This window comes from Phyllostomus discolor, chromosome 1, assembly GCF_004126475.2.
Source record: "Phyllostomus discolor isolate MPI-MPIP mPhyDis1 chromosome 1, mPhyDis1.pri.v3, whole genome shotgun sequence".
Lineage (NCBI taxonomy): Eukaryota > Metazoa > Chordata > Mammalia > Chiroptera > Phyllostomidae > Phyllostomus > Phyllostomus discolor.
The window spans coordinates 2,222,849-2,248,589 of record NC_040903.2 but is presented as its reverse complement, the minus strand read 5'-3'; the positions used below and the strand labels follow the sequence as shown (position 1 = coordinate 2,248,589).

The 25,741-nt window shown below is 62.7% G+C and overlaps 1 protein-coding gene across 2 annotated transcripts in view; it reads right to left on the bottom strand.

Annotated features, from left to right (window-relative positions):
- Window positions 1-25,741, bottom strand: part of AFAP1 (actin filament associated protein 1) — an 82,826-nt gene that overhangs the window by 46,908 nt on the left and 10,177 nt on the right. The gene's annotated exons all lie outside the window — the stretch shown is intronic.

The following is a 25,741-nucleotide window of genomic DNA, read 5'->3' as shown; positions in this document are numbered from 1 at the left end:
CGCGCCCACAGCGCAAACACGAAGACAAGCGCTGCTCTCGCCCAGGAGGGTCTCCGACGGCTCCGAGGGAGCAGCGAGGGTCCCAGCTTCTGTTAGACCCCAGCCCCCGAGCACAGGCCTTTCGGACACCCTGCGGGGCGAGGCAGGCAGGGCGTGCGAGCTGCCGCTGCGGGCCAAGCCAGACCAGCTGTCTGGGCAGCTGGACAGCGTGGTTTGGCACAGCGCGGTGTGTCAGCATTGGGAAGATGTGCCCAACTCGGTGAGCCAGGACGTCACGTGGTCGCACGTGGGTGCGAGCCAGCTAACGAGCTGTTCAGGCCGACGCACCCTGGTCGGACAGAGCGAGGTGCCCGGTCTGGCGCAGCCTCGGAGTCCTGCCCACGGCCAGCCGCCCGGAGACCGGCACGCGTTGAGTCCCGGCCTCCTGAGAGGGCACCGAGCGCTGTCCCCTCCAACCCCGTGTCCTAGCAGGGCCAGCCCGTCTCACGTGCTTCCTCCCAAACAAGGGCTCCAGCGACTGGGGCCCAGAGGCAGGCGGGAGACCCGCTCGCCTCGACGAAGCCAGACCCGCGGGACCCGCCTGCAGACGGTGAACGAGGCACACACACGCGGTGTCCCGTTTGGTGAGTACGGTCACTTGTCACGAACGTATGTCCTTCTTCACTGAGTTAGTATCGTAGGTAGCTGCCGGTTTCTAGTTCTGCACTGTAAATAGCTACAGACGCCCCACACAAACAAAGCTCTTTGGGGTCTTCAGTCCGCATTTTGAGACCCAAACGCTCTAAACTAACAGGTCCAAGAACAGCTGGCTGGTGGGGGTCTTCCCAGACGTCCCGTTCTGCAGTCTGCAACGCCCTCCCAAGGGAAGGCCCTGCCCAAGGCCTCCCTGTCTGACGGCCCCCACCGCACAGCACCGGTAAACGCGGTGGCTCGAGTCCGTGGGAAAGCAGCGGGCTTCACAGGCAGAGTCAGGACAGCTGGTAGCAACTGGGAACAATCCAATGAAATAAAGCCAAACGCTGACCTGACACCACCTACCAGGAAAAAAAACACCGTAGAGACGCGTAACAACCAGAACATCAACAAGTGAAAGCGCCCAAGTCCTTGAGGAGACAGCAGGGGAGCCAGGGTGTGGGAGGGGGTTTGCTCACTGAGACCCGGAATCAGATGCAGGAGCAAAGACCGGTGGAGGCCACGAGACGCAACGAAAGCACGGGCTCCCGGGGGGCGAGGCCCGGCCGGCGGACGGCACGCCCTCCGTTCTGCGGGCTGCCCGTGACCTCGGGGGCAGCACTTCCGCCGCCTGCCCGCCCGCACACAGTCTACACGCCGTCTCCGCGGGCTGGGCCACTGGGGGCTGGTTTCATAAAACCCCGCCTCGTGTCCCTCACGGGCACCACGGACAGGGCCATGCTGAGTCTCCAGCTAAGACCCAGTCTGTGACACTCGGCTGGCCCCAGGGCCAACCTGCTGTTCAGAAAACTGCCCTTGTCCCCTACCCTCTTCCTGCCAGCGGCCTCAAGTCAGCACCGCTGCCAGCTCCAGTCCGTCGTCCCCTGTCCCCGTCCCCCACCCCGTGCGCCACACGGCAGCTCTCCAGAACAAGGTGGCTTCTTGCCTGCACCGGGCAGCTTCTGGCGCCCGCCCTGGCACTTGCCACTGCTCCCCATGGGTGCGCCCTGACCCCCCCGCACACACCCGTCCGGGCCTCTTACCACGCCCTGACCACGCCTTTACCAGCTGCCCCTGCATCTGCCCTTCCACCCTGAGCTCGGGTGCCGGCGCCGCGGCCTGCTCCATGGGTGTCACACAGTGTGTCGTGGTGACGGGTGAATGTGTCCGTGTCCTTTGCCCGTCAGCAGGCGGCCCGAAGCCGGGGACCTCCGTCCATGTGACCTCTCTCTGGACGCAGCACGCCAAGCACAAGGCCAGACGGAGGCTGCGACACAGCAGGCACTCGAGGTGTGTGTGTCAAACGCACTCATTTGTTTGCGGACCTCCGTCAGAGACAGAACTCCTGAGACCCGTTCGGGGAGGAAAGCTGCAGAGGAAGGCACCAGAGGCAGCCCCTCCTAGGAATGAGGTTGCTGTGGTATTCTTAGAACAGACACCTCAGCTCGGACAAAGACGGGCTCTGATGAGCTCCCTGTCCCCGCTCACGCCTGCTCAGGGCCCTCCCGTGCTAAGACTGCGGACCCCGGTGGGCACGCTGAGAAGGGTGCTCAGTGAGGGACCCAGAATGTGGGCGGCACAGAAGCCAGTGGCTGTGCTGAGGCCAGGCGCGAGCACACCTTCCCTTATAGGGTCATAGCCGGGACTCTTCCAGCAGCCCCTTCCAGAAACTCCCACGGGCCTCTGCACACAGCCTCGGCGGGCGGGGCGGCCTGCAGGTCGGGATGGGAAACCTCAGTGGGGGGGGGGGGGGTGGTGGGAGGAAATCTCCCTCAGCTCGACCACACCTACAATTCCGACAGCCCCCAGGCGACCGTCCTTGACTGACCGGAGGACTCGGAGTGCGTGTCGCCACGCCGCTCCGGTCCCAGCGCCCTCATCTGGGACACGGCGGTGTGACGGCAGCTGTGTGCCCGGCAAGGTGAGCGCGGACCTCAGAGGCGGGAGACGCACCGGTGCCGGGTTCATCTGAACGTGGACAGAGAAAGGAAGGTCTGTGCTCGTCCCCGTCCTGTGTCTGATCAGGGACGAGCAAGCCTGGTTTCGGGCGTGACCCTGGAAGCTGAATCTAACCCGTCCATCCAAGGGAAGGGTCTGCGGGTGCCTGTCTGCTCTGAGCCCCGAGAACCTGACTCCCTGGGCTCGCTCGCGCCAGCAAGGAGTCCCCGGAGGAGCTGCTGTAACAACCCATGCAGCACATTCTTTGGGGACGATGTCATGATTCATCAGAGCTGGATGGGCGTGCGGATGGGTGACTCAGCCTGAGCAGAAAACACCCTTCTGTGGTTCGGTGGAGAGCCAAGGATGAGCCCCGGAGCCACACATGGGTCTGCTGACGGCACGTGTCCCTCGGGCACCGCGGGGGCCGGGGGCCCGAGCCTGAAGCCGACCCCCCGCCGGGCAGGGCAGGGCTCCTGCTGGAGAGCAGGCTGGCGCTGACAGAAGCTTTAGATGCAGCACCGAGGGCACAGCCTCCCCTCCTGTTTCCATCCGGCGGCTGAGCTCGGGAGTGAGCAGGCGGCCACCGGACGGGGCAGATGTTGCGCTCAGGGTTGCGCTCAGGTCGAAGCTGAGCCTCCGGCGCCCCGGGCTTCACTAGGGAGACCGGGACCCGTCCGGGCCCACGACCCCTGTCCATGAAGGGGAGGGTCGCCGGAGGCTTTCAGAAGTGCCCTGGAGACCCTCCATTTCTAAAAGATGGTTCCAGGGATGGCGTTAAGGAGGAGCTGGTGTGAGCAGTGGATTTCTGGAAGAAGCCCATTCGCCCCTGCCCAGGGTGCTGGGGCCAGGCGGGCTGGGAGGTGGGAGCAGCCCTGGTTTCAAGCCGCCGGTGACCGCTGAAGCAGCAGGGGCCTCAGCTCGCGGTCAGAGCCCTGAGCTTCTTCAGGAACGGCGTCCTCTCCCTGCTGAGGAGGCTAGACCTGCGTCTCCGGGAGATGACATGTGTGCACGGTCTCCGCCTGAACCCACGGACTCAGAACTGCTGCTCTGTCTGCGTGAATCTGACCGCCCTCCTCCCCCTCAAGGCCCCTAAGGGGCACAGCCCCGCAGCAGAAGCCCCAGCTGGGCGCCCGAGCAGCTGGGTTCCCACTGTCTGTCTTTCCAAAGAGCCTGAGCCAGGCTCCACCTGCACCAAGCCCCCCCCAACAGGCCCCCCCAGGGACGGGGCTGAGAGGCAGCTGTCCGTCTGGCCCTGCTCCCGGCAGACGGAGCCCCCCCGCCCCCCGCGTGTGTGGATGGGGAGGGCGGCGGGCACCGTGGTGGGGTGACAGATGTCAGTGTGCAAATGGAGGCCAACGAAAGACAGCTGCTGGCCTCACAGCAGCTAGTCCAGGGTGGGGGCCGCTGCTCCCCAGGGCGCCTGCGATTCCAGGTCTGATAAGGTGGGGCCGCCCTGTCTGGGTACGGGGAGCACAGGCTCTGGTGTGAAGAGACCGGGAAACTGCCCCGCCGCCTTCCAGATGCGCCCGGAGGGCCCAGGGCTCCTGCCCCTCCTCTGCGCCATGGGAAGGGGCGGAGCCTTGTCGCCAGGTTCTGTGTCACTTCCCTCTTCATGCCCTAGGTGAGGAGTTAGCACAGAAGCCCTCAACAAATTCTGACTGTTACCAACATGATCATTGTCATCAGAATAATTATCATCTGGAAAAGAAAACTAAAGGACAATCCCCACTGCGAGGACCACAGTGGGCCCTTGGAAACCACGGGTTTGAACTGCGGGAGCTCACTTACACACAGACCTTTTCCAAACAAACATTGTAAATGCACTTTCTCCTCCTCCGACGCTCTCCATAACCTTCTCTCTCCTCCAGTTTTATCGCAAGAATACCGTCCATGATACATGCAGGGTGGGGCAGAAGCAGGTTCGCAGTTGCTCGTTTGGGGAAAGGCGGGATAATTAATAGATAATGATACTTATACAAGAACATGCTCTGTGCTTCACACACAACCATAACCACTTTTGCCCGTCCCCCACCCCTCCGTGAACACACGTGCGGACCGACAGTTCATGCTGCTGGGAGGCTCCTGGTGAGCGGCGGGCGATCGGTGGTGGAGTTGGGGGAAGTCAGGAGTTACACGTGGACTCTTGACCGCACAGAGTCGGGGCCCCCAACTCCCACGTGGCTCAGGGGTACCTGTGGTTTATAAAAACTCTCCCAAGCAAGACATTAAAGCTTTTTAAGTAACAATCTAATACAGGGTGGATGGCATCACTTCGCAGATGGGGAAACTCGCTCTCAGGAAGGTCAAGTGACTGGCCCAGGGACCCCGGCTCACGTGGGGCCGACCGCATCTCCTGGTTCCCGACGGCCCCCCTCACCCGCACGGGCCAGTGCAGCGGGCCGCTCTCCTGTCTTTGCTTCACTGAGGCAGGAGACGACCCTCTCACCGGACCGTCTAGATACGAACGTGTGTCCTTCCGACAGGCGATGCTTCGCACGGTTAGCCCGAAGGGCCCACTGCCTCAGAGAACACCTTCCCTGTGATCCCCACACACGGCACGACCCACGACTAAAGGGGTTTTTCATCACTACTTGTTCCCTCTTCCCCCTCCCTCCTCCCAACACGTCCAGCTGCAGCTCAGACCCCTGCCCCAGCTCCACTCTTGTTCCGACACCCCGTGGGGGGCCGACCGCACGTCCGACCTGCCCGAGGAGCGCAGCCAGAGACAGCAGCGGCTCCCGTGGGCCAGGCCCACTCACAGGGCACACGAGAGGGGTGGCGGTAAGGAGTTACTACGGCACGTGTCAGAGGGCAGCGACGACACACTGCGAGTGACGGGGCGTAAGCGCGGCCCAGTGTAGCTGCTGCGGCACACCAGCCAACCACCGTGCGCCAACGGCAGGAAGTGCACTCGGACTGCGGGCCCCCTCTCACACACAGAGCTGAGAGTGCCCGCCGCGCGGGGCCGCTGTGCCTGCGGAGCGCTCGCTGTGCTTGGCGATGAAATCGGCCAGCTCTGTCTTCACAAAGTGCTCCAGCTTTCTGGGTTCTTGCTCTCTGGCGTTCCGCCCCAACACGTCTTGGCCTTGCACTTGGACCTCAGATTTAGCCCGAACCAGGCTAGACCCACTGCTGCCAGGGCTCCCTGTCTCAACAGTGGCCCGGCCACTCCTCGGGTCACCCGTCTTCCTCCGGGCCCTGCCATCCACCCCACTGGCCGGCCGTGCAGGGCCTCCTGTCAGACTGCCGCAGCCCGAGCCTGGCGCCCCGCCCCTGCTGCCCAGCCCAGCCAGGCCACCCTGCTCTCCCCGCTGGGCCCAGGAGAGGCCCCGCACTCACCGCTTCTCTTCCACCCCCCTGCCCACCCCAACAGCCCATCCTTTACTCTCAGGGCTCTCCGGGAAAGCTGTGTACAGAGAGAGGGTGCGGAAGTCGGAGAGGGCCGGGAGGGCAGGGGGAGGGCATGCCGGGGCCCTCCGTGCTACTGCTCCCTCACGTCTGACTCACTCCCAGCGAGAAAGCTGGAGAGCAACCCCCCAAGCCCACCTCCCCCTGGGCTCCATCCTGTCCTCTCCGTGGCTGACCTGGGGACCACCCCACCTCCGCCCATGGAACACTGAACAGCCCTGGCCCACCTGGTGTCTGAGTGTGCTTGGCCGTGGGAGGATCAAAAAAATTAAGTACATGACCCACAGCCTGCTCTTAGAGAGTTCTCACCTTAGTGAAAAGGACAGGGAATTTCAAAATAAAGAGACGGGTGCCTTGACAGAGGGTTATTTAAACCATCGGTGGCAAAAAGGGGTCTTACTGAGCATGGCTGCCCGAGGGGCTTGGGTCTTTAAGAAAGTGTGTGTCTGTGTGCGCCCGCAGAGACTCCAGAGTCCCATCAGGCCTGCCTGAGTGGTAGAACAGTGACCAGTACACCTGACATGGCCAAAGGCACCCAGCGGTGTCCGGTCGGTCACTCGTGGTCCAGACAGACGCAGCCTCACCTGCTCCGCTCCACCTGGGCCGAAGCGAGCGCTCCAGCCAGGCCGTCAGGAGAGCACCCGCCGACGCGCCTGGCCGGGAGCAGAGCCGTGGCTATCGCACGGACACCCAGCAAATCCTGACACGCGAGAGCCTGCAGGAGGGCGTTCTGGACGACTCAGTGACACTGGCTGCCCCGAACTCTCTGCCACGCTGCAGAGGGCATCGTGGGAGGCAGGGCCGCAGACTCGGGCCGTCCCGCCTGCCCGAGAGGGACGAAGCCGTCGCACCCCTGTGTAAACGCCCTCTCCATCTTCCTGGCGGCCTGCCGGCTCGTGCACCCCTGCGCGGGAGTGGCCGGTCTCTCTCCCTGCCTGACCTGTACGCTGGGGTAAATGAGAGTGGGCCCCCGATGAAGCGGACACGCACTGGGAACCGACGCAGACAGAGGAGCGGGGCTGGGCTACCGGAGGGCAAGGCCGGGCGCCCCTCAGGAGGCGGGACTTCCTTCCTCCCTGCCCCTGGAGTGGGCAGCGGCGGTGGACCGTCACTGACCCCACGCCCGCCCCACTCACTCCAAGTAGGTTCTAGCCCAGCTTGCCTTTAACAGTAAATGAATGCAAACACCTCACAGCACGTGTGCTTCTGAGACGGTTTCCTGCAACCAGCAGACACTGTGAGCACAGCTCTAGAAGGGAGCAACAACCAAGAACCACAACGACGGCCCCCGTTCAACCCCGGAGGACTGCTCCACGACCCCGATGCCGTGATTCGCCGAAACAAACAACTGTGGGATAAATGCATGCAGGAGCCAGAGGACACGAGGGCTGCCGTTCAGAGAGACGGGTCAAGACACTCACAGGCTCAGACGCGACAGGGACCCAGCGCCGGGGTCCCAGGCAGACACCCCCCCGCCCCCAGCCCGTTCCCGCATGGGCCCCGTCCTCCCGTGCCGTGACCGGGTTTCGGTGCCCGTCTCCCACTCGGCGCACGCACAGGTCATCCTGTGCAGTGAGAAGAGGCGGTGTCTGTGCCGGGGAAGACTGCCACCCTGCCACTCTGAGCCCGACTACGAGGCAGGCTCATTCGTGCGGACACGAACAGGCAGCCCCGCGCCCGTGCGCCCCTGGGGAGGCGAGCAGGCGCCACTTTAGGAGAGCTCACGGCCCCGCGAGGCCTTGCCCCCGCACTCCGCCATCGCACCACACGCAGCCCGACGTCTGATCCCAGATAGGGGGCATCACATACTATATTCCACGGCTTTGCACACACAAGCACCCCGAGCACCCTGATGACGGCACCCCCAGGTCCATCGCGGCACCTGGCCTGCAGGACCAGGCGCTGGGTGCCAGGCCAGCCGGACTGCTCTCCGCCGGGCGGCAGGCACCCACTGGGCGGGGACGGGGCGGGCACACCCCAGGGAAGGGCCTGTGCGGACTGGGCCGGAGGAGGCAGGAGCGGCCTTCCCGGCAAGCCGCTCCGATCTTCCCGAGGTCGGGACAGCTCCGCTGCAGTCTGCCAGTCCCGATGGGAATCCCCTGGGGCTCAGTGTCGCTCCCGGACAGTCGGACAGTCGTTTGCAAACCCGGGTCACGTGCCCGGGCTCCCAGCCTTGGGTGAACGAGGCCACAGACACACCTGATTCGCACCAGCAATACACACAACTGGCTGCTAAAGAAGTGGCGACCCCCTTGTGCGCCATCGACCCTGCCGCCCAGACTGGAAACGCGGCAGAGAAGGCCATCTTCTGGCAGCTCCGCGTCAGGTGTCGGGCGCGAACAAGCGTCCAGGTCTCCAAACGGCCAGCAACCCGTCTTGCCCACGACAGGAGGAGCAGCCGCCCTCCGGGAACCTGGGACGGAAGAGAGCCCCGCAGCTGGGGCGGGGCCAGATAACCATCAGCTCTCCCGGGGACCAGCCAGTCTCGAGTCCCCGTGAGGGTGGGGGGAAACGCTCTCCGCGGCCACCGTCTGAGCGGCCGCCCCTCGCCATCTGCCTCCGCCGCCATTCGCATGCAGAGTTCATGAGGCCCCTGGGTCGGCGGGCGCCGCACCTGCTGCTCCGGGGCCCTGGGGGCTGGCGGGCGCGCGGCCCCCGCTGAGGCCCGGGCAGCCCCTCAGAGGGGGTCTGAGGCGCTGCCCTCTGGGACTGGGGCTAACGGAGAAATGGCGATGCCCCGGTCTGATTTTTCCTTTAGTCTCAAGTTGCTGTTTCCAAACTCCTCCTATTGTCTTAGGTGTCTCATGAAATGCTCGAGCAAACTGAAGGCACCGTGCACGGTGAAGTCGTGGGGAAAACCACCCTCTCTCTGACACGGGGCCAAGGCTCGGGAAGGTCACTGGAAGTGGCAGGGTCTCCCCTCCTCCCCTGACACTGGAGCACGCCCTCCGCCACGTGCAGCGTCCAGGAAGTGGGAGGGGGTGTCAGCATCGACGGGGGCACGAGGCCCAAAGCCTCTGGGAGAGCAGGGACATCCCGGCCCCAGCTCCGTCTCGGTGCCCGTCACTTCCCTGCGCCTCAGGCTCCGTGTTCTGTGAGCACGAGTGAGCGAGAGTCTGGGCTCAGCAGCTGCCACCGCAGACACTCACCACCCTTGGCGGACAACCGGGGAGACGCTGAGCTCCCGACCTCCCTGAAGCAGCCGCTGCGTCCCCTCCAGCACCCGCCTTCCCCAGGGGAGCTGCCCAGGAGCGGCCTGGGAAACCGTATGGGCTACAACCCTCCATCCCCGTTCACAGTGCTTTTTCCAAAGCCCTTTACACGCACGGCGGTGGGCGGGGGGGGGGGGAGTAATATGGCTTTGCAGCCCATTCATTCGATGACCACGGCCTCGCCTGAGCACCGGCGCTGCCAGCAGAGCAGCGGGTGTGGGAGCGGGCGCGGGCCTCCAGCAGTGGGGGGTGAGTGCTCTAGAGCAGGGAAGGGGAGGGGGGCCGTCTCTCCGACGCGTGGAGAGGCTGACATCCTGACACGTGGAGAGGGACCAGGACGCCAAAGGAGGGACAAGGCGCAGGGACTGTGTCAAGAGCCCGTGTGAACCGACACCCCCTCCGTTCTCCTGTCCTCGTGATGGAAAAACGGGGTGGGGGGCACAAAAACGACGCAGTGCTCCCAGACGGCTCCAGGCTTCCCACGTCTAGTGGCCAAACCCTCGCGCCGTGGGGAGAGTCCGGACACCACGTGGCGGACGGCCGGATGCCTGTTTTCACGAGACACTGCTGCACACGCCACGGGTGAGCATGCCCGCTGGTCCCAACGCCCCGTGCCCGCGTCCATGCAGAGCGCGTAACAGACTGGTCTGCGCCCGGCTGAACTTGTCAGCTTGCCACGAACGGGCTTCCGTGCCATCTCTAACTGTTTATAAATAGCACAAACACCCAAGTATGCAAATCAAGGCAAGCTGTCCGCTTCAGCTGCTGCTGTTGTGATGACAGCAAATGACAACACGAGCAGATGGGACTGTTGGGCGGACCCCTCGCCCCAGCTCGGTCCCCTGCAGCGGTCAAGAGGCAGAGGGACCAGCTGCCTGCACAGGGCCGCCTGGGCTCGGCTCCGCGGTACACGCCCCTTCCCCAGGTTCTCCGTCCCAGCCGAGCACCGCTGTGTCTGCTGCAGGCCCTGCAGGGAGGGAGGGGGCCGGGCCGTGCACTGAGGAGAGACAAGGAGGGGGGAGCCCGGGAGGCCTCCAGGGCGCCCGGCCCAGAGCCCCACCCACAGCCCAAACTGCACTTTTCCCTACGGAGTCAAGGTCAAGCCCTTTCCGACGGGATGACAAGCCCAGCGGCACATGTACCATAAACCGTAATTCTCTGCCCAGTGAAATGCTGACGTAACAACAGCGTTTGTTATGCGCGTACGAGCTGCCGGCTCTGCACTGTCTCTCACTCAGCACTCCTCCCAACCTCGGGAATTGGCCCACATCCCCCCTCCCCCCCACAGACGGGGAGACCGAGGCACAGGAGGTTCAGTGGTTCGTCCATGGTCACGGGCTATTTAGTGTTTTCTTCAAATTTTCAAAAGTAATCCTGCTTTAAGTACAAATGTTATTAAAAGTAATTATGACACAAAATAACAATAACGAAAATCCAGAAGTATACAAAACAGTGTGATTCTCCATTGAGTATAATCTCCAGGCCCGGTCTCCCCTCCCCAGCCAGGCCTCTTCCAGACGTTGGAAGTGACAGCCACACGCACACACGCATGCACACACACGTACACATGTGCGTGTGAACACCCACGCACATGCACACACCCACGAATGCTGCCCGTCACTACTGTCTCACCCGAGGAACTCAAGGGACCCGAGCTACTACACCCCCTCGTCCATGAGACGCCGCCCACGCCGCCTCGGACGAACGGGGTCAAAGTGCAGAGCTGCCTGTCACGCCAACGGCCCCCGCCCGCGCCCGCCCCGCAGGCCTCTCCAGCCCGTCCACACAGGCTGCCCACGTCCGCCGTGTTTCCTGCCAGCACCGGGAGTGGCGGGGAGCGCTGCGTGGCGGATGCAGATGTCCCGGTCCTGCTCCAAGCAAGGCCTCCCTGCCCAGCTACAGGTGTGGCCCACGGCCGGCTCCCCGGGTCAGGCAGACGGAGGCACACAGCCCTTTGCACGGTGCCTGGCCCTTGAAAGGGGTAAAGGGGACCACTGGACAGGCGGTCCACGTCCCGACCCGAGCAGCACACGGGAGGCGGGGACTCTGGCTGCAGCACCGCCCACTCTGCCCTGCCCGGCTCAGGACACCTGCCTCCACAGGCACTGCCCACCCCCAGGCAGAGGGTCCCCCCCCCCCCCCCCCGCAGACACCCTCAGCCCAAGCTCCTTTCTCCCCTCTGCGTCCCCTCAGCTGTCTCCTGAGCTGCTTCTGGAATTACGGAGGATTCGCTTGCTTCCTGAGGTTTTCACCTGGTGGGGCCTCCTGGTCCATGAGAAGGGCATGGCCACGTCCCAGTGGAGACACGGATGCTGACACCCCGCAGCAAGCCAACAGAGGGCCCCCCCAACTCCGCAAGCACCTGCCTCAGACGACACGAGGCCCAGAGCCTCTCCCCGCCCCGCGAGCACCGTCACAGCCCGCAGCAGCGGGCGTGAACCAGCGGGCAGGAGGCGGAGCACCCCATTACCCCCCACCCAAAAGGTGGGGAAAATCAGGGGAGAGAACACGTCAGTGACCACCTGCCAAATCACTGACCGCACCAGCGCTCAAAAATGCAAACCAGGATGATACCGCCTATTACACACCAAAGTGACACATAATTATTTTATTTTTTCAAGACAGAGGGGAAGGGAGAGAGAAAGAGAGGGAGAGAAACATTGATGTGTGGTTGTCTCTCACACACCCCCACTGGGGACCTGGCCCACAACCCAGGCGTGTGCCCTGACTGGGAATCAAACCGGTGACCCTTTGGTTCGCAGGCCAGCGCTCAGTCCACTGAGCCGCATCAGCCAGGGCTCGACACACAATCATTGTAAACGATCACACTTAGCATCAGCGAGGACTCGGGGCGATGGCCACGCTCACGCACTGCTGATGAGCGCAAACGGGGACCACCGCTCTGAGGGACAGACCGGTCACACACGGGACCGTGCCCTCCCATCACCTGGCTCCTCGGACAGCTGGCCCTAAGAAAGTGGTCGGAGGTGCGCACGGCCGTGCGGGGCGGCAAGTGAGGGGCAGAAGAGCAGAGACGTCGCTGAGATTTCCCATTCTGTCCCCAAGCACGGGCTGTCGTCACCTGTGGCCGCAGTATGCGTTGGGACACGCACGCATCCAACGCTTCATAAGCATCTGAGATGCAGCGTGAGAAAACTGAAAAGGTTTTGAAAGGATATTTGATGGGACGACATACTCATTGGTGCTTGTTGAAAGAGATCTCAGAGAGACATAATACCCGTTTTATGAAAAACATATGCGTATTTATTTACGTTTAGAACAAGAAAAAGAGCAGGCCCTTGTCGGGTCCCCAAGGCCACCCCAGGTTCGATGCCCCCCAGGGGGACCCTGGAAACTGGCACCAGGCACGCGCACAGCTGTGACTCACACCAGGGAAAGGATCAGGAGCAGGACCAGCGAAGGGACAAGACACCCGGGATAAAGCCACGGGGATCCGGGCTCCGGCTCCAGAGCCTGTCCCAGGGTGGTCACGGGGGACACAGGGAGTGCCCCCGGCACTGAGCTGTGAGGACGCCTGTGCCGTGCTGTCCCCCAGAGACCTAGCGCCCAGAGTTTCACTGGGGCTGGTCACGTGGGCACCCTCTGCCGGGCAGGCACTGACCTCCAGGAGGAGAGCAGGGGTTCAGGCGTGAACCCCGCTATCTGCACAGACAGCCTGGGCCCCGTGGGCTGCTCCTTCCGGTGAGGGTTGGGGAACCCTCCCAGCACCCGAGTGCCCAGGCTGCAGCCGAGGGCAGGCCTATCTGCAGGCCTCTCTGGGCGTGGTCAGCAGGCCGTGGTGTCCACACCCTTCTGCACGGGACTGGAATGTCAGCAGTGGTCACACACGCTCAGGATACTCATTTCCTCTGTGTCCCCTTTTACTCCCAAATGCTCTGATTGAGTGTGCATCTCCTCTTCAATCAGGGAGAAATGTCATACTCTTCTAAGAGTCCTGCTTCCTTTGTTTGTGACGTCCTGACGTCGTTTCCAATTACACAGCAGAAACCCCGGTGGCTCTGACACTTGGAGAGAACGCAAGGAGACGACACGAGAGAGAGGCATGAGCTCAGCGAGCGGGAGAGGACGGAGCCGGCGTGCGGGGGTGGCAGGGGAGGGCCATGCGGGGCGGCGCGTGAGGAGCAGAGGGAGAGAGACAAAGACCCCAGCGACGTCACTGAGATCCCCAGTCCTGTCCCCGAGGAGACCGACCCCTGTCCAGCGGCGCGCAGCGGTCAGACCTGCCGCCCGGAGGGCTGCAGTAGGAATGGCTGGGCCGGCGGAAGATGTCCGCTCTGAGCGCCCGCGGCAGAGGCCTCAACGACCCGAGGTGTCGGCCCAGGCGGCCCTTCTCACCCGCCGGGTCCGAGGGTCACAGAGCCTCCGGCCTGTGCGTGCTCCCGGCGCCCCTCGCCAGAGGACGGGGTTTCAGAAGAAGCAGGAAGCTGAGAGGAAGGACAAGGAGCTCCCTGGACTGGGCATACGGAGCCTGGAGTCTAACCTGTGAATGTGCCGCGTGTCACTCACTGGGGCAACGTCCTCGCCTACAGAAGGGGAGGAGAGCCCTGCCCCCCCACAGCTGCCAGGGTCAAACGGGGACACGGGTGTGCGGGAACAGCGTTCAGATACGGGATACCAGAACTCAAGGATGCCCGCGACGCCACTCAGCGGAGGCCTGCTCCGGGCCAGGGGTGGTGCCAGGTGCTGGGAGCGTGGGGGTGGCGAGGCCGCACGAGCCCCAGGGTCACGGTTCCCTAGAAGGAGACGGCACACACAGGCGGGGTGGCGAGCAGGCAGCCGGCAGCGGTGGCCGAGAGAGTGACTCCAGGTCCGACACTGGGGTCGCACGCCGGAGCCCCCGCTCGCCAGTGCTGTGACTGCGGCCCAGTTTCCTAATTCTCTGTGCCTCTGTCTCCTCACCCGTCAGATGAGGGTCACGAGGGCAGGGGACCGGCCCCACAAGGTCGGGATGAGAACTCCGCGAGCTAACGCCCCTCACATCCTCGGAACCGAGTGAGACTGTCTATGCAGGGTGAGGCTTGCCACGTCCTGCAGGAGCCGAGCAGTCCTGTCTCTTTCCGAGCCCACGCAGTCAATGTCGCGCGGTGGCGCTCACAGGTGAGTTAGGCACCCAGCCGCACTCTCTGGGGCGTGCAAACAGTACCGGAAGTCCAGCACCTGGGCTGTTAAAGGACGCTTTCCGGAACGCACAGGAACACGGTGCCCCTTCGAGGAAGGAGCACCCCCTCACAGACAGCACCAGACACACCACTCTGCTCCCAGCTCGGCTCGGTGACGAGGCCCCACCCCCAAATCAGGCGGCAAAGCCCCAGTAACCTGGGACTGCCGGCTCCCCACGGACACGCATTCCCAACTGCTCGTCCCTCAGAACCGCAGGGGAGCTTTCCAAGCCCGTGGATGCCGAGGCTCCCGGCCCGGAGAGTCTACGGCGTGGGAGTGGCACGGGCCCGCGGGCTTTTCGGAGAGCCCCCCCCCCGCGGCCGGGGCTGCAAACCCCTGCTCCCCGCTCACACTGGGCTGCGCTCACCCAGCACTCCCCCTCCCCGGGAGCGGAGCTGAGCACGAGGGAGCCGGGCGGAGGGGGACGGGTCAGCCTCTGCCCGTAAAAAGTGTTCACAGTTCTGCTTTTAGCATAACGGGCCCCGTGTGGGAGACTCACCCCAGCCCCAACCGAGTGAACCCCCAGGCGAAAGCCACTCTGCTCGTTCACAGACAGAAGGACTCCCCGTATCTCAGCCACGGGAGCCCCAGATCAATGCTGAGCCACCAGAGGCTGCGTGCAAGAAAACCCGGGCCTGCTCACATGCACCCCCCCCCCAGAGAGCCCCCTCACCAGAGGGCGCACAGCACCTCTGGGGGGCGCTGTCCTATCGAGCCCGGCCAGAGAGGCTGCCGGCACACAGGGCAGAGCGCCCCCGAGAGGCGCTGGGGACTCCAGTCCTGCCCCCACTGCCCGCAAGCAAGGTCGCCCGAGGTCAGGCCCTCCGCCCTGGTCTCACTTTGCTCCACGCGGGGGTGAAGTCTAAAAGGCCGGGGTGACTTCCAGCTCCTGGCGCTAAGGGCGATAAAAAGGAACCTCGGCCATCAACCAGGAAAGTCACCAAGTACCCTTTCCTGCTGAGAATCAAAAGTGAAAGCAGAGGACTCAGCCACCGTCCTGCCCAGGGGGCCAGACAGGACACACGCCCCCCTCCCAGCAGCCGAGGGAGCGCGGGCTGGGGGGACGCAGACCCGTCCATCCGCCCCCTCCCTCCCGTCCTTCCTTCCTCCCTCGAGGAGCTGGAGTGCCCTCCGCACGCCGATGTCCCCTTCTGCCCCGACTCCGGCCTTCAGGACACGAGCCTCCGGAGCTGCCCCGCATCACAGGGCCAGTCTGACCCTCCCAGAAGGTCTGGCCCTCACAGAGAGGCGTCGCTGCAGGCCGTTCTGCCCCAGGCGAAGGAGGCCCGGCCGGCAGCAGGGCGGACCCCAGCCCCCGGCTGACCCGCACCCCCCAGCAGGCTGGCAGTCCCGGCAGCTCTGTCTCCGCCTGCGTCGAGGCCACAAAAGCCACAACCGCCCCGGGCGAGCCCAGCCCAGCTGCCTCTAATGGACCCCTCACTCGGAAGGCTGCTCCCTGTGCGGGCCGCTGGGTGAAGCAAGACTCTGGCCCGTGCCCAGAAATGCCTCCCCCGCTCCCGTGGGACCGAGGGGCCAGTCGGCAGAGGGGCCGGGCTTCCTCCAGCCCGCCCCGCGCAGGCCCGGCCCCGCAGCGCTGGGACGACGCCACCAAATATAGACAGGAAAGAGCCTCCTGCAGTCCAGGCTCAAGGGTGGGGGAGGGGTCCTCCCGGGCGTCTCCGGCCCCGGTAACACTGTGAGCTGCACTGAACGGGCTCCCCCCGCCCCGGCCACAGGCGACACGGCACGCGTAGTGTGTGTCTCTTAGAGAGTGTCACGCCATCACTGCAGAGAGGCTGCTCGCACGAGCTCGCTCCTTCCTCGGGTGTGCAGCAAGGCCTTCCGAAGCGTTCCCCCAGGCGCCCGTCTCGTGGCTCCTCCCGGCAGGCAGCCTGGGGTGACACGCTGAGTTACTGCGTGATGTCCATTGCTCAGAGAAGGAGCCCAGGACGCCCAGGAACGGCCCTCTGCAAGGACAGCCAGCCGACACTAGAACAGGACACAGGCCTTCGGGCTCTAGAGCCAGCGCTGCTGCCGGCGCCCCTGGGGTCCCCGGGGATGCCCCCGGCTCAGGGAGGCAGAAGGAGGTCTGCCGGCCCGGGGGCGAGGGGGAGGGGCCGGGGCCGCCTGAGATAAGGATCTCCACCAGAAGGCCAGCTTCTGTGCAGAGGCTCCCTGGGCGGGCGCGCACAGCTCCTTCGTGTCCCGAGGAGGCCCCTGCGAGGGCAGGAGGGGAATGAGGCGCAGAGGGTGCCCCACTGAGGTGGAGGGAGAGCCGGGGCGCAGCGGAGCTCGAGGGCTGCGGGTTTTCGCTTCAGCGGCAGCTGATAAGCTCACGAGACTCCGAGTGGGGTGGGCAGGGGCTCCAGGGACTGGGATGCGTGGCCGCACGAGGCCAGGGGCAGTTTGGCCTTGGGGCCCCCCCGGGGTCCTCGAGGGACAGAGGAATCCACCGAGCCGGGGTGTCCCAGGGAGGGAGTGCCCAGAATGCCATGAAGAACTGCTGATTGGCAGACAAAGAAATCCCTAGCGCGCCAAACCAGCCAACTGCGACTCTCCTCCCCCCGACCTTTGTCCCAGACCCCTGACCTCCCACTCCACTCCGGTCCACATGAAGAGGTCGGCTAGAGGGGAGGTGGTACGGGTACACAGCCCGCTGTCTCCTCAGACCCCTGGCATCTGAGTGCAGTGCCTATAAAAGTCCGACCCTTGTGTCTATCTAATAGTTCTGATGATGGCAGGCAGCATGGACGCCTGCTTTTCCGGTTTCAACGGGACAACAGGATGAGGCGCCAACAACTCGGGGCTGTGACAGTGGGCCCAGAGGGAGGACAGTGCATGTGGGGGACGTGCACAGTGAGGCGGGGGGAGGGGGAGAAGGGCTCCGGCCGGAAAGGGGGTGGCTGGAGCTGTCGTTAACAGGGGGGGCAGGTCCGGAAGACGGGCCGGGTGGGACTGAGCAACGCTGCGTGAGGAACACAGCCAGCTGCAACTCCCATGGTCGTGCCTGGACGAGACACTTCATGGACATTTGTGGACGACAGAGAGGGAAGGAGGAAGGCGTGTATCTTGGTGGAAATGACAAGGAGGCCCTACCCAGGTCCCGGGACAGACACTGGGCGGTCACCGATGCGGTCCGCTCGCAGACTCACTCCCTAGCGGAGTGTCGGAGCGCCTGGGCGTGCGAGATGCTGCCGGACCCTCAGAGCCCTGCCGGGCAACACGGCGCAGAGCAGAAGGGGGGCACAGGGTTAAATGCAGACCAGAGCGCCCATGAGCATCATAGAGGCCAGTGGAGAGGGAAGGAGCAGCTTGATGCCCTCATGGTCCCATCAGCTACCATGCACCCGCCCGCTGTTCACGGCCACCCTGAAGGCCACACGCCCTCGGGACCACAGAGCGCAGCCGCAGAGCCTCTCGGAGGGTTCGTCCAAACAAGTCAATCCCACAGGTGGGGCAGACCCCCATGAAGGCGACAGACCAGCCCTTGGCCCACCCTTGGAGAACAAGCCACCCCTGCAAGGGATGAGGGGTGGGAAGGAGGCACGGCCGGCCCCAGACAGGGGATCCGCAGGGTCTCAATGCCCAGCAGCCTGTTCTGTTCTGGCCACTGACTCAGTCCTGGACCTCAATCAAGTGGACCGGCTCCCTCCTCAGAGCCGGGACTTCCCGAGGGCACAGGAGGGCACTGGAGGGCACTGGCTGCCAGGACAGACGGTCGGGGGGAGGGGAGGCGATCCAGCGGGGGCTGGAGGAGACGCTGACCTTGAATGGCACACACTCGCACCTGGGGGGCGCCATGGGGTGAGTTTCAGAGCAGCTGCCTGTGTGCCTTCCCACAGTTTCTTGCCGTTCTAACGTATGGGGACCATTTTTACAGAAACAGCAATGATTTTGTACAAAACCAAAAAAAAAAAAAAAAAGGTTACTTCAACCCTCTAGAAGAGTTTTCCGGTGGATAGTGAAATCCGTGGAGTGTGTTTAGCAAGCGGCACCTTCTCAGGGGTGAGACTCCTCTGCAGAGACATCAAACCAGAGCAGCACGGCGCTGACGCGGGAGCAGGAGCGCCCGACAAAGGGCTCCTGGGGAGACCCGTCTCATGCGGGCGTGTTCACGAGAGAACGGAGGGGCATGAATCAACGCTTCTTGGACTCCTATTGAGTGCCAGCTATGAAGTTAGCCCAATACCAAGGCTCTGTGTTCCAGTCACTCGGGTTTACGCGCAATTGTGAGAACGGCCGTGGACAGGCCCCCGTGTCCCACCCAACCCCTCCCGAGGGCGACACCGTGCAGAGCCACCGCACAGCCGGCCACCAACACAGCCGGACGCAGAGCACTCCTCAGCACGGGCGCCTCTCATGGCCCTCTGATGCCGCCCCGCTTCCCTCCTGCCGCCCCGCCCCCCACTCCACAACACCCCCCAACCCTCCCGCTCACCTGTTCAAAACTGTTACAGAGGTCATAAGTCCCTGCCGGGCAGGTCACGTGGGCAGTCACGCCAGGCTGCTACCTCCTTAGTGAAAGGCGGATCTGTGCTCTGAGCCGGGCCCACCCGCTGACCTGGGCCTCCAGGTCAGCTGCCCTCTGAAACGCCCACCCAAGACAGCACATGGTCTCGTCATCTGTCCTGCAATCCAACCCCCCACCTGCCACGCTCCCCCCAGCCCTCATGGAATCTTCCTTAGGGTCCCCCCTTACAATGAAAGGCATGAGAGAAGTTGCAAAACTGTTGCTCTGGGCACCGGAGGTCTTGCACCCTGATATATGTCATCAGCTTTGGCTCAGATGAGCTCTTACAAAAATCCCCTACAGGTCCGCATGTCTTTTATGTCGACAAACGCTGTAGCCCAGTGTAAAAAGAAAAAAAGAAAAAGGAACGGCCGCCCCGGCTGGTGTGGCTCAGTGGATCGAGTGCTGGCCTGTGAACCACAGGGCCGACTCCCAGCCGGGGTACAGGCCTGGGTGGCGGGCCAGGTTCCCAGTGAGGGGAGCACGAGAAGCAACCACACACTGATGTTTCTCTTCCCCTCTTTCTCCCTCCCTTCCCCTCTCTCTAGAAGGGTTCTAGAATATTAAAAACAAAAAAAGAAGAAGAAAGGGAGAAACAACGTCCCACACACGGAATCAGACCAAGTGTCCACCACGCCGGGCGCGGGCCCCTCTATCAGCCTGACTCTCGGGGGAGGCTCCTGGGGGTGGTGTGTCCCGGCAGGTGACGCCTGCCTATGGCCGGGCGGGACTCCACGGGCTGGGGGTCTCCGCATGTCATCCATCACCCCTGGAGGACACCGGAACTGTGTCCAGTCTCTGGGTCTCAGAAGTACAGGGGCAGGAACACTCGCACCCAGCGAGCGCCCGTGAGAACCCGTTTCTGTGCGAGCACAGGGCCTCGGGTCTCCGGGACAGACACCTGCGGGCGTCACGGCCGAGCCCCGAAGAAGCTGCAGGTGCATCTGTTTCTAAGAAACCACCAGCTTCCCAGAGCGGCCACGTTTCCGGTTCACGTTCCCACCGGCCACCGAGAGCGAGCCCGTGTCCCCACCAGCACCGGGGCCGTCACTGTTTTCTATGTTAGCCATCCTGACAGGTGCGTGGTTTAGTCTCACTTCCCTAATGGCCAACGATACTGGACCTCTTCTTCCTGATAATGATAACGGCTAACGATAGCTGTACGTCTTCTTCAGTGAAATGTCTTCACGTTTCCTAACCACTTCCTAATCTGGTTGTTTCACTGTTGAATTTTGAGTGTCTCCTTTATTGTAGATACTGGTCCTGCATCACACTGTGCTTTGTGAATGTTTTCTCCCCGTCGGCAGCTGGCCTTCTCGCCCTCTAAGGGAGCCCGGAGCAAAGCCGTGCTGTTGAGCCGGGGAAGCCCCATCTGCCGGCTCCTCCTCGTGCGGACTGCACTTCCGGTGCCGAGTCCGAGCGAGGCTTCTGGGTCCAGCCCTCAATCTCGAAGACGCTGCATGGCGTTTCTCCTAGAGGCTCACGGTCCTGCACATGTGCCTGGAGCCCCTTCCGAGGCGCCTGTGTGCATGGTGTGAGGCTCAGGTCAGGCTCACAGCGTCCACAGACGTCCAGCGCCCCGGGAGTGGCCCCGCACCTGCCTGGGACGAGACTGTGCTCGGTGCGTCGCAAGCCCTGTTGGGTGAAACCTCCGCTCAGGTGACATACTGGACGGGCAGCATGAAACGTCCAGGTAGAACGTCCGAAAGATGTAGGTCTGAACAAAGCCTGACAACAGCTAAAAATGTGCAGTAAGAAAAAGAACTAGCGTGTGCACCTATGAACCAGGAATTTACTCCCGCAGGGAAGAAAAGTCACCACGGTAAACCCCCGTGACAGGATGGCAAATGTTTCTGTCTACGCACGCCTGAGGTATGACTCCCTGTATCATGAAATGCAAGACTGAAACTGAAACATTCAAATACTTCGCAGGACAGTTCCGTTCTAATGAATGCCTAGGGTGGACAGCAAAAAGGCTGGCCACGCCAGGGCCACTCTAGCCCGTGGGCAGCTGGGGGCCTCCGGGGTCCGGAACCAGACCACCGGGCTGGCTCGGACCTTCTGAGCTGGGCTCGGACCTTGGGGGGCTTCCTCCGCCGCTCGGACCTGAGCACCCTCGTCGTGCACTGGGGTGAGCACCCACGCTCTCAGCCGGGTGACTGACTGTGAGGACAGAAGGAGGGCGCGTGTGCAAAGCCGCTCTCGACACCCAGCCCCCGGGAGCCCCTCACTCGTGAGCAGTGACGACCCTCACCGGAGGGAAGCAGGCTTCCTCTCTCACGTTCCCAGGCTCACCCTGGGAAGTGCAGCTGGCGGAGACTGCTGGCAAAGGAAGAACACCAAAATACTTGCTCAGTTTTTATTAACAGATGTTTTAGAAAGGTGGATGGGGAGGAGGAGGAGGAAGAGGAAAAGGAGGAGGCAAAGCAGGAAGAGGAGAAGCAGGAGGAGGAGGAGAAGCAGGAGGAGGAGGAGAAGCAGGAGGAGAAGCAGGAGGCAGAGGCGGTCCGAGCTTCAGCGCGCACAGGCCAAGCACAGGCCAGGCCGGCTCTCCGCAGGCCCCCTTCAGCCGGGCGATCAGACGGCACATGGAGAGGGCACGTCCTGCCGGCCACCGCCTCTGTCGCACAGCATCTCTGACGGCACTCGGAAAGGACAGCACCTTGAGTGGGCGGTGTGCCCCGGGCAGGAGAGCTGCAATTTTCCTAAAGAAACCACAGCTCAGAAAGTGACCCACATAGGAGGTGCCACTGCTATAAATACTTGGCGGCAGAAGCTGATGTCATGCTTTCTGTCCAGGCGACACCCACATAAAACTTGCCGAAAGGGCACAGAAAGCAGGCAGCTGGAACACAACGTGTCGTGCGGGTCCGACACTCACCGCCCAGTGCCGGACGCCCTCCGGCACCGAGGCGCGCGGCCCCCTGCGGGGTTTCTCTCCTCGTGGCACAAAGCCTTCCGACTGCACTTGCACATGGGCCGTCTCAGCCAACAAACTTCCAGGCCCTGCTCTAAGCCCGGAGCCCCTCAGCGAAACCCAAGACGCGTGGGAAGTTTTCACCCAAGTGGGCAACAGCAGGGAAGTCTGACCCGTCACAGCCAGCAGCAAACCCACCTGCTATGACATGCCCCCTTGCTGCTGGTGGGCCCCTCGCTCCAGCCCCAGAGCGACCCCCCCAGGACTGAGGGTGACAGCAGGCCAACTGGAGGGCCGTCAGACTGACCTGCCAGGCTCCCACTTGGGCAGCGCGAACCCCCACTCGGTCAGCCTCAGGGAGCCGGTACCTCCAAACAGTGTGTGTGCCATGGCGGGACCGGGGCCAGGCCGTGGTGAGAACTGGGGCCCCAGGACTGTGCAGACCCCTCGGGCCCCACCCCCCCAGGCTCGCCTTTGGGGCACGGGCGGGGTCTGTGCCCGAGGACCGTCCCCTCCCCACCCCGCCCCCCTTCCATACGTGCTGTCAGGAAAAGCTCCGGGGCAGCACCCGGCACCCAGAGCGGGGCACTCAAGAAATAGTTCCTGGGACGAGTGAATGCAAATCACTAGAATTTAACGAGTTTTTAAAAATGTGTCATCTCTCTTGGAAATGATGCCATGAGCTTGAGGAGGCAGCTTAGCTTCTCACTACCACCGTTTCATCATGTGTAACGTGTCAGAATAACAGTATTCACACGCAGGCTTGGTGTGAAAATCCTAAGACCCAGCTCATATCCCGAGCTCGGTCCCTAGGACCTGGCGTGTGGCAGGTGCAAGCGTGCGCATCAGCTGTCACCGCCCTGGGTCTGGCTGCCGCGTGTGACCCAGTGCCCCGTGCAGACCGCCGGGGGCGGGGCTTCCGGAACAGCATACGTCAAGTACTCACCACTTGGTTTTTAAAGGTGCCCCCAAACTGCCATGCGCATTTGTGAGTGCACGTGGGAACATCCGGAAGCAAATGCACCCAGGACCCCTCGCGGCCCCGAGAGGCGGCGAGAGCAGCAGCGCTCGCCACTGGTGTTTCGTCGTCAGCACCGCCGCCACAGTGGTCCCCGGGAGCCTCTGCAGGAGCGAGCAGGTGCACCAGGCGGGCAGAGACGGGAGGTGAAACTGAGTGACCCCAACGTCCAGTGTGGGCTGGGCGCACACAGGTGAACCGCTGACCCTTGTGCCAACCAACGCAGAACACCGCCCCTCGCTCCTCTCTGGCAGGAACCCGAGGCTCCGAGGCTGAGACCTCCCTCAGCAACCTCGTGCCTCTCTCCATCAGAGCCGTCCTCAGAGCGCAGCCACTCCGGGGGGCTGGGACCACCGGCTGCCCCAGTCCGAACCCTGCCCAGGGCGGTCAGCCCCCCTCCTGCATCTGACTCTGGACTGTGACCCCCCAGGGGTCACAGATGTGCCTTCCTTTGTTCGTCAGCTCCGCCACACCTGGCGCGGCCCAGCGAGGAGGGCGGTGAATGGCCGGCTGCAAGGCCGCTCAGGAAACAGACCCTCATCCGCCGTTCTGCTGGGGCCAGGGAATGGATGCGCCACCACTGGTTATCGCTGCACGCAGGCCAGAGCCAGGCCACCCGACCCCTGACCCCCGGCAGGACGCTGGTGCGCAGCCCGTGAAAACAGCCAGAGGGCTGGCTGGTTTGCGTGAAAATGCACGCGGCTAGAAGACGGGCCTGGCCTCTCGGGAGCGGCTCGGCCCGGACTCCTGCACGCACGCTGGGGGGAAACAGCGAGGCCGGACGAGACACGAAGACCACCCATCAGAGAGGGAATCGGTGGACAGGGGAAGGGGAATTCACACAGCCTGTCTCGGGCCCGACGCCCCACACAAAGCCAAACCCGCCTGCGTAGGAAGGCTAAGGCTGAAGAGCACATTCAAAACAGGTGCCCACACCCCCCCCACACACACACACGATCACCAAGCACAGAGCCGCCCGGTGAGTGCGCACGCACCTTCAGCGTGAATGCGGCACGGCCCGTCCTCAGGGCTCGGCGGCTCTCGGAGATTTGTCAGGACGGTTTTCTTCACCAGTGTCCCTTGAGTCCTACACCGTAAGCCAGCGAACACGCATGCACACACAATTCACACATGAACTGCACCACACAATTCATATATTGGGGAGCTTGACAATATCCACATTTCTATGCACGGCCTTTTTGGAATAAATTTGGTGACCCCACATTAGGGGGTCACCCTTCTCCGAATGACAGCTAAACCCAGTGGCTTTATCCGCATTTTTATGCTGTCACTGTACTGCATGAAGGAAAGAAGGAAAGACGGTTTAATTAGGGAAAAAGAGCAAACTTAATTTCGAAACTGTATTTGCTTCCACAAGCCATCTTCTAAATCACATGGAAAATATCATTAACTGAACTCAGAAGACTTTCTCAAACTAAAAAGGCTACTCACGAAAACCCCCACCACCCCTTACCAGGAACAGTGCAACCCTAAAGGACAAAATGCCGGCACTCCCCCCTTAGAATAAGTATCTGTATCAAAAGGTTCAGAATGTCAAAAGACAGCTTAGACAGGTTTTCAGATTAAAAAGCAGAAAAATCCGCACTGCCTGTTTAGGGATGTCCTAGGCTCTCGGTAAAAAGTTCTCTAAATCTCAGAATTCCTTTCCACACACACAACATAAGATTCATAATCCAGGAGAGGAACTAAGTAGTACCTAATCATTAACTTGTCAAAAGCAATATATATATATATTATACCAACTTGCCTCCAAAAAAACCAAGTGTTGGAATCAGAAGACTAGATCAGGTTGGGAGCTTCCCCATCTACCGTGAGGCCGGGCGATGCACCTGCCCCCCCCCCCCCAGCTTCCATGTCCTGTTCCTTAACATAAGGGCGTTTTCTGTGAACCCGTCTGTGAGACTGGCAAAGAACAAAACATTTACGAACACACAGCACTGGCCAGGGTGCAGAAAATCCGCCATCACCCTGGCCAGAGTGGCTCAGTTGGTTGGAGCATCATCTCGTAAACCAAAAGGTCACGGGTTCCATTCCCGGTCAGGGCACATGTCTAGGTTGTGGGTTCAGTCCCCTGTCAGGTACATAGGAAAGGCAACCGATGGATGTTTCTCTCTTGCATGGATGTTTCTCTCCCCCTCTCCCCCTCTCTCCCTCCTTCCCCCCTCTCTAAAATCCTGAGCATGGCCTGTGCTCAGGTGAGGATACAAAACAGAGGCACCCGCCCAGCCGCACACGCAGCCACGCAGCCGCACACGCAGCCTCACAGACCGCTGCAGTGCAGCGCTCCCCCTCACTCCCGGAGACGGGGAGACGGGGAGCGGCCCGAACACCCGCCCCAGGAAGCCAGACAGCCGAGAGTGCTGTTTCCGTTCCGCCTCCCTGTGTGTCTGCAAAGGAGACGCAGTTCTCCCTGTACGCTTGACTGTGCCCGGGACACCGTGCAAAAAGACCCAACGGAAGCAGGTGTGGGGTTGCAGGGCAGAGACCGGCGACGGGAGAGGGGCCTCCTTCTCTAGGGCCTGGGGAATGGCGTCCCATCACTTGCTCACGTTCGAGCCCAGCACTGAAGCAAATGTGCTGACCCGGTCGTAACAGACAGAAGGCGACCACGTGCACGTCCACGGGCCACGCCTTTGTGCCAACACAGGAGGCAGAAAAGCACCTCCCTTTTCTGGGGTGGGTGGGGGAGCAAACCGTGAGACGCACAAAAGGGGGCCACGGTGGCAAAGAGCTGGCAGTGGACAGAAGCCGGTGCCCGTCACGGGTGAACCGCGCTGGCGCTGAGGCCGCCCGGCGGCAGCCGTCCTAGTGAGAACCTTTGAGGCCGACGGGCCGGCAGTCTCCAGGCCCTCGGACTCCCA